General features: G+C 43.4%; 1 protein-coding gene across 2 annotated transcripts in view; it reads left to right on the forward strand.

Annotated features, from left to right (window-relative positions):
* kdm6ba (lysine (K)-specific demethylase 6B, a) overlaps positions 1–15,476 on the forward strand; it is a 93,986-nt gene that overhangs the window by 62,138 nt on the left and 16,372 nt on the right. For both annotated transcript variants that reach the window (XM_079672714.1, XM_079672715.1), the window contains exon 5: positions 3,077–3,138. The gene's annotated coding sequence lies outside the window, so the exon portion shown is untranslated. The remainder of the gene's footprint in view (positions 1–3,076; positions 3,139–15,476) is intronic.

Here is a 15,476-nt window from a genome sequence, read left to right on the forward strand (position 1 = left end):
TGTGTGTCTGCAGGTATGAGGCTTGCTGCCCTAACTTGAAGAGACCCACTGAATCACCAGTGACTAAGGGCTGGAGCAGCCTAAGCACGGCTACTCTCCTCACGCCATGCAGGCTGACACAAGCTGAGGTGTGTGCCATTAGGAGAAAGCCTTAGGCTGATTATACTGTACAATAGGGCAATATGTGCCGCAAGCTGCAAACTGATTTTGCATTTGAAGCAGTTGGAAAGAAGTGTGTGTACTTTATAGCATATGGACGTATTCATTGAACATATGTTGACTTCAAGTTTGTGTGTGTTTGTACAGTGACAGGACGTGTGTGTTTTTGGGTTGGAAAACCTGTAACTGTAACCTTTAGGTCTGTTTTTTCGACACTAGGCAGTCTGTAAGTTAGACACTTTTGAAAGTTTAATTGTTTAGTTTTTTAAAAGAAGAAGATGTTTGTCCAATGCCATGGATGTGTGTATCCTGTCAGTATTTTCATGCCATTTGACCTCATATTTTTGGTCTTTGGGTGGAATCATTTATCCAGCATGACGCCTAATAGCGCGATACGTACCACATTATCTCCATGTTCCGATAAGATTCTAGCTAGGGACCTTCCATGCATGGAGCTTTGTACTTGTATTCAAGATGTTCTGCTCTCTGACACACCACTAACACATTCAGGTGTTCAGAGATATTTAAACCCTTTTGGCAGTAGCGCTGAAACACAATAAGTGAAAATTCAGTCTGTCTTCCTACAAGTTTTGAGTCAGTAGAATACCCCTCCAGAATCCCTTGTATTTGAAACCTGTGTAGTCTTTTGGTGCATTTTAAGCCTTTAACCCATTTATCTTTACTACTCAAACTGGGCTGGATCACATATCATCTGTTGCCTTAAGGACAATCATTTCAGACCTCCTTGCTGTTTAACATGGTGCTGTTGTTTTTTGTTCCTGCCCTGGTTTGTTTTCACTCTTTCCTTATCTGTCTCAACATATCTCTACTTTTTCATCTTTTGTCTGAAGTCCTTTACTCTACCCTCCCTCTACATCTCTGCTGCTCTCCACCTCTGAGTGAGCATAGTCTGTGTGCGTGTGTGTGTGTCCCCCCCCGAGCCGGTTAATGTCAAAGGGAGATGCTCCCACTGGTTAACCTTTACATACAAAAGATAAACACCACTTTCTATATCTTTCTATCTCTGCTGCTCAGCCTTTCATTATCTCTTTCATGTTTTCTCTCACATGGTCTCCGTCTTAATCTGTTTCTTACAATGCAATTATCATTTTAAACTGTATTTTTCTTTACGTTTGTATTTCTCTGATGCCTTGCCACGCCTCGCTCCTTAACTCTCTTAAGGTCCCTAACCCTCTTAAACTGTCTTTTTATCTTTCTCACATCCTTCCCCCTGTTTCTCTCTCCACAGCCCTGATATCGATCAAGGTCAAATGATTATGTCAAAGCTTGTGACATTTACTCGATGTGTCATGAAAGAATATATTCTACCCTTGCAAGAATTCTGCCTCAAACACATACATTTGATGTCTCTGGTGTGCCTTCCTTTAAGGTGGCTCTGCTCACCCACATTCTCCCACACTCCGCTATGTACACACACACACACACACACACACACACACACACACACACACACACACACACACACACACACACACACACACACACACACACACACACACACACACAGCCTGTCCACCTTTACAGTGTGGCCAGCTGTGGCCCTTTGGGGGGCTGACCTTTGACCTTGAGTTCAAAGGTTTGAAGCTTTAACCACAAGGCTGCAAGATCAGTGAGGGCTGAGCCAGCTGTATCTGTCTCGTATTGACACAACTGTCCCACACACACATAGAGACACACACACACGCACACATGCACACATGCACACATGCACACAAGCTGCCTTAGGCAATGTATAATGCTTTGGTTCTGTGTGAACAAGCTCAATAGAGAAACATATGGATTCTGCCATGTTTGGGTGTGTGTGAAGGAAATAAAAGAATGAGAAAGGAAAGATGATAGTAATGAAAGAGAGATGGTTTCCTCGGGCGGATTCATTTGTGGAAGCAGACACCAAGACACCATGTTTCTTACGTAGATAATTTGTTTTATCGTTCCAAGCTAACACTTAAACATTAATATTGATCAACAGTACAGTCAAAACGTTTTAGCAAATACCTCAGAAAGCAGAAAGTACTTATTGCGTTTTTCTAAGTGCTCTTAAAGCTGTTCTCACACATGGGCTCTGGACAATTTTTTTGAGATTGTATTGTAGAGACTTTCTACTATGGAGCTGGCAAGTTAAAATCCCTTTTTTAAATACCGTACCAATAACTTTTGGCTTCTCACATACAGCTGAGTGTGTACATTTGTTCCTCTCTTTCTCTGTTTCTACAGAGTGTGTAGTGCATTAGTGTGCATCCATGTCCACTTCAGGGTTTGAGCACGATGGCAGGTGCCTAGTGTTCTCAGGGTGCAAGCTGAGGTGTGTGTGTGTTGGGGGTGGATAGGTACACCAGAGTGCCACCTGTTCTCAGTCATGTGGCCCCGCACTGACACTGTGACTCACTGAACAGGCGGCACATAAGGAACACAAACACACAGATGGCCACAGCGCTGGTCCAGGCTCTGCTGTGCATTTTGGCTGTCACCCCCACACACACATTGTGGTTTCATAGGCAACACAGCATTACATATCAACAACATCATGACCACAGAACAGTCAGCAAACATCACACATGCATGATGAAACGAGCCAATAGAATTACAAAAAACGAACTCCTCTGACCCTTGAATAAAGTGCTGATGAATTGCTGACCATTGCTTGAACTCACACTGGAATATGCCAGACGTGTTTAACCTAGATTTGACCAAAGTTGAGAATAGCAACGCTCCATTGTCCCAAAAACACACATAAAGGGAAACCTTATGTTTGCTCAGTCCTCAGGGACTGATTCTGTTATGCGTGAATGCTGTTTAAGTAACCAACAAATATTCAATGTAGTTTAGTGAAGCTCCTCCCTGCTGCTGACTGTTCGACCTCCAGACTGACCTTTGTTCCTCCATGTTGTGTTTTCAGGAGCTGGGAGGTGTCATGGTGGCATGCTGAAAGAGACCGCCTACACTACACTTGATCACCAGGTAAGGCTCTCTTTTAGCGTTCTTAGTTTTCTCTCCCTTGGTTTTACCTCACCTACTCTGTGTCTATCTTACCATCCTTTCTTTCAGCCACATACGTACAATAATGCCTAAACATATACATACATAGTGTATTGTATGCTTTTAAAATAACAATTGCGTTATTTCAAAGCAGAGCTGCAACAATTAGTTGACGATTATTGCCAACTATGAATCATTAAATAAGTTCAATCGAATTGGTAGAAAAATGCTGTTTTCAGCCTCTCAATAATGGAGATTTTAATGCTTTTCTTTGTTTTTTTTATCAATGTATTCAACTGAAAAAAACAAGAAATATAAAGACATCACTTTTAATTGTGAGAACTCAGTTTGACAAGCTTCTAATTGTATTCTTATATATATTTATTAACCGGTAATACCTAAGTACACATAAACATGTATGTACACACATTCACACACAAGCACCTTTGTGGTGGTTAGGGTTAGAGCCAGAGGGCAAGATAAGTCAAAAGAGAGTGAGTAACACAAGAGTGGGAGTAAAGTACACACATTCATTCAAAAAGAAGGCAGTGGGTTGAGAAAAAGAGGGTGTGAGTTAGAAAGCGAAATGTCAATAATGTGCAAAAATGTAATAGGACACATTGATGATTTTGTGTCCATCTGATCACCTTTTAAAGTGTAAAATCTGCCAATTAGACAATCTGCTGAAAATGGGATGTACTCCTTTAAGAGCCATCTGAGCTTTCTAAGCACCTCTAAGTGGAGTTGACTTTTCACTATGTATAACTTTGGGATAGTGAGTATATTAATTGGGACTGGAGTGCTTAGCTTATCATAGCGCTACAGTCGGGATTAGCCGGTTGTTTGAAGACCTACAGGGAGAGCCGGGCTCCCTATCGGCCCCTCTCTCCTTGAATAAGGGCCCTAATCATCACGCTCTCCTTTAGCCGGCTACATGCTGCCGTATGTGGGTGTGCTGAGCCAGTCTGTCTGCTGTGTGTCTCCTCGTGGTGTGGTGTGTGAGTATGTGTGGAGGTGATTATTACCGTGTCTGACGGTCTCTCAGTGTACCCAAAAGGCTGACTCACGGTATGCCACAGATACACACACACACACACGCGCGCGCGCACACGCACACGCACACACGCGCGCGCGCACACGCACACGCACACGCACACACACATACATACACACATACACACACACACATACTCCCCTCACGATCCTACATATCAGGGGGTGAGAAGTACCATCTGCACAGCACACACACACCCACTCATGCATACTTTCTTTCCTGTACTGTTGCACTGTCTCGACCTCATCAGTATTACATGATGTTTATTTTTTTTTATGTGTGTGCGTTCCTGGTATGACAGGAATTGCGGGGCTCGTTCCCATGGGAGAGCAGCTAAATATACATATATTTGGAGTGTGAGAACTGTGCCGTCCTTGTCCCCAATCTCTTTAATTACACACACAAAGTCCCCACCACACACACACATACCCATGTCTGTCTCTCTTCCACATGCGTGAATACAGGATTGCTAAGCATGCATGAAAGCTGTAAGAACTTAAACACACAGTGCTTTGCAAATCTTTTTCCCCAGTTATTTCCCTTCCTGCTGCTAACACAAACACATTTGGGACCCCCGGGACAGACCATAATGCCTCCCTTGTTGTGGGAGAGGAAGGAGGGGAATTGAGCGCAGACATACATTTAATATTCTCAGACTCTTATTATATACAGTGTACTAGATCTACGAGAGAAACAGCTGGAGGAAGCTGTGTGTGGGGGGCAGTGTGTGTGGTACACTAGAGTCCCACCCATACCACATCAATCAGCAATCCTCATCCCGTTCACTTTTAAGGGCTAATGGTCTCCCACCCTGTACGGTGCAACCATACACACATACATACATCAAAACAGACACACGCAAACAAATACATTGACACACATACACACAAGCAAAGTCCCACACTTGCAATATGAGAATACAATACATCTTCAGATGCAAAAAAACATAACTCCACACACCCAGCAAAATGAGGAACGTAGCATTTGCATAAATTGTACTGTTGGTCTATTTTTGTGCAGGAGAGACCCGTGCAGAAATAGAATGGACTACATAAACAACCGTGAGAAGCAGATAATATACCGGCTACCTACATAACTACTTTACAACTGGTAATTAAGGACTGCAGCAATTCAGAGAGTAATAGCTTCCAGATGATGTTATTAAAAAGTCTCTCCAGCTGACTTGATGTATTATAATACACAGTATATAATGATTATAACTTAATGGATGCTGGCTGGAGTATGAAATTACATCATCTTGGATTTAATTACATTAACATTTAAGAAATACATGCCAGCACTTTTTCAGCTTCACAGTATTTTAGAAATGAAAGTGCCCACTCGATTTACTCAATTTTGCCGGCACATTTGCCGATAAGATTAACACTTCCATTATTGCTGACACACACTATACTACTGTATGAAATATATATCTGTCCCAAGATTCCTGATTTCTCCACACAGCCTTTTACCAAACAAAAGCAGAGAATCCATAAACAAGCACACTGACTCCAAGTGTCATAAAGACCCCCACTGTGCTGGCTTCCTCCTCTTTCTCAACACGAAACACATTATTGAACATTCATTGTGCCTTGACAATAGATTCCAGATCCACCATGGTGGTACACACGCCATGCACTTACTTCATCAGGGGTTTGAATGTAGCACAGACACACCTCTTGTGGTTCTTCACTGCCTGCTAATAGAAATGCCTTCAGTTATCTCAAAAAGACTGAGTAACCTGTTGTGAAAGACTGAGGCAGAGAGGTTTTATAATGTTTTTTTTTTTCTTATTAGAATTGTTATGTCCATAAATAAACAGCATGTGTCATCTTCTCAGCATAATCCATGACACATTCCCATTCTCCCTGCAGCAACTAATTTAGGACCCCTGTCCTGCTGAGGCAGTGCTTTCTAAATATAACCTGTGTGTGTGTATGACACATACGACACATACTGTTGGTTGTATACCAGTATGGCTTTTGGCATTATTACAGAGTACAGGATGGTTAGTTTGGCGGGGAAAAGCTGGAGCAAATGTTTCCGGCCTAGGAAAGACTCACTTGCGTTTTTTCATGCCTTATTTATCTCACACAGGATTTTAGCTGGCTGCCATTATATTAGTCTTGTACAGATATTTTCTTGCATCTACTGTTGCCCTGGACCTCACACATTCCATGTGCACAGTTATGAAAAGTAAGATAAGAATGTAACCTACCGGACATGAATCAAACATAAATTAACCGCTTGACTCTAACTTTATTTACATTCTTGTACTGTACTGCAATAATGTTTAATACATTAGATGTTAGATATTGTTCAACATTTAAAGACCACTCTCTATTTGTCTACTAGGGATTGTGCAAAGCTTAAACCATATTTACATCTAATGAATCAAAGTTGACACAAATGAGGTTTTTATTCTGTTCTATGTCCGCCATTCCCATAGTTTCATGATGCGTGCTGGCGGTCTGTCACCTGATTGCTGGAGGTTGACCTCCTATAGACATCCTGAACACCGCTCTGCAGATACAGACACCACCACACACTTGTAATGGGTCATAAGAGATGGTTGAGAAGGATTATTTTATTATAAGTCTACTCATTTAGCCTTTAACAGATCTATAAACCATTAGGTAAATGTTTATTCATTTTCATAGTCATTAATTACAGCTTATAAACCCTTTATGAAAGGTGCCCGTTTAGTAGTGTATAATTTGTTCCAATGTCTCCCAGTTAATCTAAATTGAGAACAGGGTTCCATATACAAATCTATTTATGAATTATGTATGATGCAGTGTGTGGGCTTTTTAACCCTATATACTATCTATCTGATGTTATAACCCATTCATATGTTTAATCCAGAACATTTAGCCAGTATAGCGACACCTGGGCCTATTTATAGTGCACTCAATCTAATCATAACACTGTGATACTGATCTGTCTGCGTGAATAGGCTATGTGGGGTGCTCTTCCTCATCCATAAATAGACGCTCACGGTAATACTGCGTGGCGCTGTTACAGCCGGTCACGAGTCCGCCCGAAATACACTGTGTATTGAAATGAAAAGGAACTAAACTCACCAGGAGGAGGGGCAGCTCCGGTACCGGGACTCGGTGCCAGTTTACGCTGTCAGGGAATTCCGGGGACGTGCGATGACGTCACGCGAGTGCGCGCCTCTGCTTGGTGGTGCGCGTTTTTGAGTGTGCATGGCTCTGTCCCTTTAAAACAGAGCTCAGAGCAACTCGATCCTCCGCCTGCCTAGCTGTGTGAAACAGAGGAAAAGGAGCTCGACGCGGAGAGACTGAGAGACTGAGAGAGGGGCAGCCATCAAACGGAATAATATCAAAATAAAGAAGAAGAACATTATCACGGACATCTGACCGGCTCTCCGGCGGCTCATATTTCATGGTTGTTTCGAGAGGAAGCGACGGAGACTAAAAGGGATTACAGCCTGAAGGCGCTGCGCTCAGCCGGCTCGTTGGGATTTTCTCTGCCGACCCGGAGCTCCAGGCTTGCGGATTCAAAGACTATCTAAGCTACCGTGTAGCTCAAGGAACAGGATAAATCTTGATATTTGGATATTATTTTATTTCTGGAGCGCTCATTTGAAATACTTGAATGAACGGTGAGTGCTGTGCCGCTGAGCGTTTACAAGTCCTGTCCACTTTGTTTTGGTTGGTAGCAGGCAGGTCAGTGTTGGTGTAAAAAGAAGTTACAGTGATATCCCTTCATTGGAGAACTGTGTTGTTACATGGTTGTTACATTGTATTTTCATGTTGGTTGAAGTAGGCTCTGTTCTGTTGGGATCCAGGACAGCACTGGGGGATTGTTGCAGGCTGGTTGATCAAAGAAGAACCATTGATCGTCTAAAAATTGATGATGTGGGGAAATTTCGTTGAGTTTTTATTCTAAACCACAGGTGACTTTTAAATCCCACTCGTTTGTGTCTCACTTCAGATAATAGGTTTCCTCACATTCACCATTGATCACCTTTACCGTACATGTTTAATCATTCAGTGCAAGTGGATTGGAGCGATTCTGAAAATTGGCTTTGATATGCAGTTAGGGTATAGGGGGCTTTAGGATGTCAAAAGCCTAACTTTTTAAAGGTTTTTATCCCACGGAGATCTATCTGGGAGTCTATATTTCTGTATATGTTACAGCCCATGTGCATACTTGTTTATGACACCGGCTTTTGTACAAAGTAGGCTAGTCGTAGTTATAGCCTACATACATCGAATATAGAAAATAGCATACGCTCATATTGTTGTGGGACATCCCGGGTTAGTATGATCATTGTTAGCCTGTAAACTAATGATCATCCTATGGCTAGAAAAGGGAAGGAGAACTAGAGGGCAGGGAGAGAAAAGTGCCTGTGTAAGGAGATCTCACGCCATTGTGTGTGTATGTGAGTAGGTGGCTCTGCTGGAGTGGGGGTGGGCAGGATCACTGAGGTCGGCAGCCGTATAAAGTGAATGGATAGCTGCCACCCCATCACCCCCAGTCAATCCTTACGCACACAAAGAGCTGGATTGAAAGGAAGTGATTTGCATCACCTCTCTTTATGGGGGGAGGGGCGGTGTTTTGGGCTGTCTGTCCTTTAGGTCTAGGTTTCAGGCAGTGCACTAAAGTCTGACCGCATACTATTGTTTGGTCAACGTGATGTGTTATCTAATTCTCACTTTTAAGAGGGAACACTTGTCCAAACAGAAGGGACTTTTTACTTATCTGGCGCTGTTATCTTGAGGCATATGCACTCTTTGATGATAATAAAGCGCACTGGAGTCATATGGGTTTACTTAGGCTATACACTGTGAAATATCCAGCTGACTTCCATATTGCTGTCTTTGATCGTTTGAAACGCAACTACACACGGCGATGATTACAATATATAAAAACAATACAAGTCAAACCGGGACAAAGTCCAGTAGTCTGGGGGCGTGGTGATGTCTTATTGCATAATCATTGTCGATATTGGTGGTTTTCACGCCCACAGACGTTAAAAGTTATTTCCACTGGTCATCGGACAAGCAGTTGATGAGAATGTGTGGCTGGCCAGGGGGGCTTATTTGTCACTTTATTGCCCACACTAAATGAGCAGCAGATCAGGAAGAGTGGAGTGTGCTGGCATGGGGTCGTCAAGAAAACAAAAAAGCGAAGCCTTTGAAGGTTCACTTCCTATCAATCAGATCGATCGGCATGGAAACCAGCGCAGCGTTTGATGTCTGGGGTTGCACAAAGTTTTAAAGCTGCAAATCGCTCCACGCACACTGCTGTCCGGCTGTGTGTGTGCTGCCTCAGCGATCCCCGCCCCCGTTTGTCCCGCGATCTCAATAGGAGTGTGTGTGAGAGTGAATGAATGAACAATCGCCGCCCATTTTACTATGAGTTGTGACGAACATGAAGAATATTAAAGTGATACACACGCGCCAGGAGGACAGATGGCGTTGGCTATACGGCTGCTACATCAACAATAGTGAGTGACACACACCTTGAGTAAGCAGCAGAGGTGTGTGTGTCAGGAGACTTTCCAGCCCCCAACCCTCTTTCTCCATATGTATGTGTGTCCTAAGCAAATTAAGATTACTTTGATCTAATTCAGATTTGTCCTACATGTGTGCGGCTTGCATTGGAAGTGGGTCAGTAGGCTGGCTAAAAGTGCTTACTCATCTAAAAAAACTTGTTGATGGTGATAAAACAAGAGCTGTGTGTGGAAGGGATTGGCTGTCATGATGAAACGTTTGTTTGAGTGACACATGCTGTTGCAGTCCTTCCAGTTAAGGGTGTCATTTCTCCTCCAGAGAACCACCAATAATGAGAGAGAAAACAGGAAGCTTAACTTCTGTACTGTTCACCATATGTTAAGGGGAATAATAGTTTGGATAATTTCAATCATGTAAGTATATGAGTAAAGTCATGGTCCTTATTACATATTTCTCATTATTTGTATTGACCAGCAGGACCCTGTTATACAGACGAGAGGCTTAGACTTTCATAACTGTTAACATTAGTCATACATTCAAAACATGGCTGCATTTTGAACAGAGAATCAACAATTATATCAGAAAATAATAATATTGTCTGGGGATCGATTCCACCCTGAATAAAGCTGTTAGAGTAAGAGGGTGTTTACAACCTTTTTTCCGGTTCTGCCCACTGAGAGAAAAGGGAAAGTTTCCCTTTGACTTCAGTTCCTGTTATCTCTGGCTCTAAGCCACTGATGATGATGATGCCGTGGTAGAAGGAGAGGGTGCAAACCTACACACTGTTTGTGTGACTCATACACAGAGCTACACACATTCACACACCTAGGAAAGAATTTTCTTCCTTCCTTTTTTACCTCCCCCTTTCCTCTGATGACTACTTTTATCCACCTTGTTCACGTTGGCAAAATGAGTGATAACTGGACCAGTGAGTAGTTGTGTCCAGGTTTTTTCTAATGCTTGGAATGTCTTCAACATTGGTATTTTAGGAATCTGTAAACCGGCCCAAATGAAGAAAAAACAGCAGTGTCAGCCTGTGTCAATGTGTCATGGTTGTTCTGATAGAGTCAAAATTATCATCATCATCATCATCATCTCATATGAACTGTAACAGAAGAGCCTGCCCAACAGCAGTAAGATAGAGGTAGGCAAGACTCAAATGGGATGGAGACGTACCTTATTTAACAAGCCATTGCACATTGTTTTAACTGACCTGAAAATACCTTGATTCTTAAACCCAACGTTTATGCAAAAGGGTCGTGCTCAGATTAAATAATCTGGATTATGTTCTAGATGTGTCATGTGGGGTCTCAGTAAACATGTTGATCCGTAAAGACCTCATATAAACCCTTATATGAATTATCGCTCCATCTTTGCCTCTCTAGCTTAGTTTATTAACAGTTAGTGAAGACGCGTCCCGTTTCCTTGGCAACTGTTACCAAGGAAGCAGAGTCTCCTTTTTGTTTAGTGCATTTCTGAGCATGTGTTTGTCCTGGATTTGGAAAAGAAGCACCTTGACAGACTGAGCAGTGTGAGGGAGGGGGATTTTGCAGTTTGAGGCAATGTGATGTGCTGTGTACCATTTTTTGTTTTTGAATTAATCACCCAGGAAAGCAGAAAGAAAACTTTGGGGGGTTTTGAGGTTGCTAGTGTGGAAATCGAAAGTGACGATGATCAAGTCGCTGTCAGTTCTTAGTTATCGCCCACGTCCTTTCATATTTCCAGGTTTGTCAGGATTTACACAGGGTTTTCCTTGCTTTAGAGTCACAAGCCAGGTGTTGAATCACTATTTGTTCTGTCTCACACACACCACTCATTTCAGGCAGCTTCATGTGTTAGGACTGTTGAGAAATCTAAATTGGTGTTTCATCTGTAAGAGACAGTTTCTGAGAACATGAAGCAGGGAGCACAAGTGACTGGGAGGAAAGGCACACAAACACTCATACACACTCATACTACCATCCATAATATTTGTCATTCCCTTAAACCAGAAGCTAAAAAGAGGGCAGACAATGATTTTGTCTTTACACCCGCGGTCAGATGTGAGTAAATGTATTTTCAAGTCAGTTGACTGTCTCGTTTTTGTTGACTAGGCTTGTGTGAGTCATGAGTTGGACACACGTGCCGTTCACACGAGATGACTATGTGTCTGAGGTCTATTTTAGTACTAAAACTGACCAGCATCCTTGTTTCACATCATGAGGGACGGACTAGTCATATGAGATCACGTTCATCGGTTTTATTACAGTCTAAAAGCTTTTGCAGACACACTAAAAACATACAGTTCATATCTTTACAACAGGAAGCCTCTGCCATCAAACCCCTCCCCAAGGCCTATCTTTCTCTCTCACACACACAAACACCCTTCAGGGAGGCCTTCTTCCTGTGGGGGTGACGACAGCTTCCTCTCTTCTGCGCTCTGTTCCCCTTCTTGTTAACGTCACACACGTGCAACAGAGCTCTGTGTGTTAGTGAGAAAGTTGTGTGTTGTCAGTCCCGGGCCCAGATGTCTGGGTTCTGAGTGCGGGAGACAAAAGGAACCTCATGTTTTCCTACCAGCCCCCCCTCCTCCTGCTAGTTTTCTTTTCCACAAACGGATACAAATATAGGCCAACTGTTTCTTGTCAGTGTGCCATTGCCACTGGGGGTCCGGAAATCAACATTTTCATTTGCTTTAGAGTTAAAAACCAATGGAAAAAGAGGTGGTGAAAGGCTGCGTTGACAGGCGACCGCAAACAGCCGCTGGGTTTGTGGCTGCTGCTAAAATGAACTTATCACTAAAAAAATCTACTGAATGTTGAAATAAGAAACATCCTCACCCCAACAGAGTTCAAATGTGAATATTTAGAGTCTTCCTCCCCCTGTGTTTAGGCCTAAGTGTAGATACATAAGCTGGAGGAGGCCTAGTGTGAAAATGAAGAGCTTTTATCTGGCATGTTATGGCGTGTTGCTGTGGAGCTTGAAGGCCTGGTTTTATTTGGGAAGAGGGTTAGGTTCAGAGCTCTGTTTCCTGAAAGAAAGGTTGCGTTATTTGGGAGATAATCATCCATCATGGAGGTCAGACGCTTCTGTGTCTGTGTGCTGAAACAATGTTTGCTGGCCGTGTCCTTGTCTACCCCACACCGCCCTGTGTGATGGCTAGGACAGTGTCCTCTGATTTTCTGTGTGTGACGATGTGGGCGTGTGATATACTGCATCACAGTCTTCCAACGGCTGGCTGACGTATGCGCACGCACAGACAACATAACATGTTTATGAGAGAGAAAGAGATGGAGAAATCCTTGGAGTTTCCTTCAGAACTCTATCTTTATCTGGGGCTGATTATGTAATGGCCAAATGGACTAGAGAGGGCGAGGGAGGACAGAATAAGAGAGGAAGGAAGGGAGGGAGGGAGGGAGGGAGGGGGGGGGGAGGGAGACAGGACCATGCATGGCCTTTCCGTCATCCCTGGCCAGAAACTCATTGCTGCCAGATCTTTTTCCCTCGCTCTGTTTTCTGTTATCAGCCACTTCACCCTGCCTTATCTGGTCATTTCTTATCAGAAAGACTACAGTGACTTTGCCAGAACAGTAACACTCTACAGCTGCCTGCCATCAGCCCCCCAGGTTTTTATTTGTTAGTGGTCTCATCCTCTGGGTCTTTATATGGCCACTCTCAGTGTAAGCTGTCTGGTGACCCATCTAGTCAAATCCTATATGTTTTTTCTAGAATTATAATTGTAACACTTGTAACAATAGAGATTCTTTGCAGTGTATGCCCCCACTGCCTCCCCTCGTCTCTCCTCAGCCTGTTTTCCTATCATGGCCTCAGTGTGGCTGTCTGTCCTGGGACCAGAGCAGGCCAGTAGTTAGCAAGGAAGGCTGAGGGCGAATAAATTAGGCTGCTGCTCAGAAACAGACGTCATGTGAACATCTTAATTTCTGCAAATTGCTCCCCGCAGCTCATGTTCGTAGTAAGTGTCTAAGGATGTATCACAGCTGATTCATTGATGTTATCTGTTCCTTTGTTAGTTGCCACAGAAAGAGCTTTTTTTTTTTTTTTTTTACTTTCAGATTGATTTGGCTAAAGACAGTTGGTACAGCTTTGTCTCTGTGCCAAACCTTCTTCCTGTAGGCCAAGCTCATAGATGGAGCTGCTGCGACAAAGACTAACTAATGGAACTACTACACAGAGGGCGTTGACAGGAACACCTCTTTGATGTCTTCTGCCAATGTGGACATTTCACTAAAAATATGCCGGTGGGGAATTTTCAATCTACCAGCAGATTGCGTTATCTATTTAGCAGAAATGTAGTATATGAGCAGTGTATACTTTTTCTAAAGAGACCAACAAGACAATAACAGAAGTCTTTCAGTTAATTTGACTTCACCCTTTGACTGCACTAAAACTAGTGAGGTAAAGCTAGAGATGTTGTTGCTTAGGAGTTATAAACGCAACAACCAGACTTTGTTGCGTTCAACCTGATCACGGAAGTTGCCTCATCATCTTAAACCTGCAGTTTGGTAGTAGTTTGATTATTCTCGTGGCCGTGAAACCTCCCCTGTAACTCGTCCTCACATCCTGTTTGTCTGTCTTTACACACTTGCACAAGAAACCCATGCGTCACACCGCATAGGAAGCAGAAATGACATCACAAAGTCCGAGAAATTCCCGCAGTTGTCATCTTACCGGTGCAAAAACACGCCTCCGGTCACCTGACTGTAAATGGTGTCACAGGAGGGCGGAGTTCAGGGCGAGCTGTTTAGGGTAAGCCCTCTTTCAGGGCGCCGAGTCAACGGGGGTTCCCTGAAAAACAAAATGAGTAATGCTCACACAGCTCTTGCTTTTCCCTCGATACACATACAGTACTGATCGGCATAACCACATTTCATCACTTTGGTATCATCTGACAGAACCCAAGCTGGTATGTAACACTGTCTGCCGTCTGTGTACACTATCTTGTTTCAGAGTACTGAGTTTCTCACACTGTGCTGGTAGATAGACTGTGAGCAATGTGATAGCCAGGGTAGCAACGGGAATAGACCATTTGGTCACAACAGACATAAACACACACCCTGTATAAAAGTGGTAATTACAGCCTCTCCACTTTGTCCCCGTTTGCGCTCACCAGCAACAGCTGGGCCTCTCTCGATTTTCTTTATGTCTCTGCGCTTTGCAAAGTCTCCATTTGTCCAATATACTATGTGTTTTATTATTTTGCTATGTGTCCCCAGCCAACTCTCTCACGTGTGATAGTTGACTTGGCTAGCCCGACTCTTCCTGTTAGAGTCTCCATTTGTCCAATATACTATGTGTTTTATTATTTTGCTATGTGTCCCCAGCCAACTCTCTCACGTGTGATAGTTGACTTGGCTAGCCCGACTCTTCCTGTTAGTAAGATCAGCCTTGTGTTTGTGTCTGGCTGTCTGTTAAGCTGCACACGTAGTCTCGTGTGTGTGTGTGTGTGTGTGTGTGTGTGTGTGTGTGTGTGTGTGTGTGTGTGTGTGTGTGTGTGTGTGTGTGTGTGTGTGTGTGTGTGTGTGTGTGTGTGTGTGTGTGTGTGTGTGTGTGTGTGTGTGTGTGGAGAAAGAGACAGTGAGTGAACAAGAGAGCCCCTCGCTCCCATTGTCACGATCTCCCTGCTGATTTGCCTCTCAGCCATTTTCAAGTTTGCAACACTGCTCGCTAACCAGGAGTCACCTCAGAAGTCAGGACACCAGGAGGGTTTGGTGCCGATTCTCAGTGTAGAAAGTGAGAAAGAGAAGCAGCTGGACAGAGGCTTCATGTTGAAAGCAGAGACC

Source organism: Notothenia rossii (genome assembly GCF_949606895.1).
Source record: "Notothenia rossii genome assembly, chromosome: 3".
NCBI lineage: Eukaryota > Metazoa > Chordata > Actinopteri > Perciformes > Nototheniidae > Notothenia > Notothenia rossii.